The sequence below is a fragment of the Arachis ipaensis genome, chromosome B02 (genome assembly GCF_000816755.2).
Source record: "Arachis ipaensis cultivar K30076 chromosome B02, Araip1.1, whole genome shotgun sequence".
NCBI lineage: Eukaryota > Viridiplantae > Streptophyta > Magnoliopsida > Fabales > Fabaceae > Arachis > Arachis ipaensis.
In genome coordinates, this window is record NC_029786.2 from 107,615,049 (window position 1) to 107,616,007 (window position 959).

The window sequence follows — 959 nt, forward strand, 5'->3', positions numbered from 1 at the left end:
ATGAAATTTTTGAAAAAAAAAAACAGCCATACATAGTATACATGGGAGAGCTACCAAAGACTACAACATATTTACCAGAAGATCATCACCACAACATATTGGAGGCTGCCATTGGAGAGTAATAATCTCAGTTTCTTTAAGTTTTAAAATTACATTTATTTTATATAATTTTATACAGTTGAACTTGTTTAATTTGATTTATTTTAACCAATCATTCCTTAATGATTATTAGTGACTTTTTTCTTTTTTCTTTTCTGTAGCAAGAAATTAGCTAGAGAATCCAAAATACATAGTTATGGAAAGAGTTTCAATGGATTTGTTGCAAGACTTTTGCCACATGAAGCAGCAAAACTACAAGGTATTACTAATATTACAATTGTTTCTAATTTTTTTCGGTTTAATTACTATGTTGGTCCTTATAATTTCGTGAAATTTTCAATTAGGTCCTTATACTTTTTTTCTTTTTAATTTGGTCCATCCACCAAATTTTTTTTTTCAATTAAGTCCCTCCTAATAGTAATTGGCTTAATTTGATAGGGACCCAACTAAAAAAAAAAAGAATTGGTATAGGAACCTAAATAAAAGGAAAAAAAAGTGTAGGGACCCAATTAAAAAAAATATTGCTGCAAGGACTCAATTAAAAGAAAAAAAAAAGTATAGGGACCTAATTGAAAATTTTGCGAAACTATAAGGACCAGCCGAGTAATGAAACCTTTTTTNGGGAGGAGAATGTAGTATCTGTGTTTCCAAGTAAAGTGAATAAATTACACACAACAAGGTCATGGGATTTTTTGGGAATGCCTATAAAAGTAAAAAGAAACCGCAAAGTAGAGAAAAATATCATTGTTGGTATGCTAGACACAGGTAAAGATGAAAAATATTTTTATCTGAGGGTATGTTTGGTCCATTCTGAGATAAAAATAGAATAAAATAAAATAAAATTTTTATGAATTATGAAT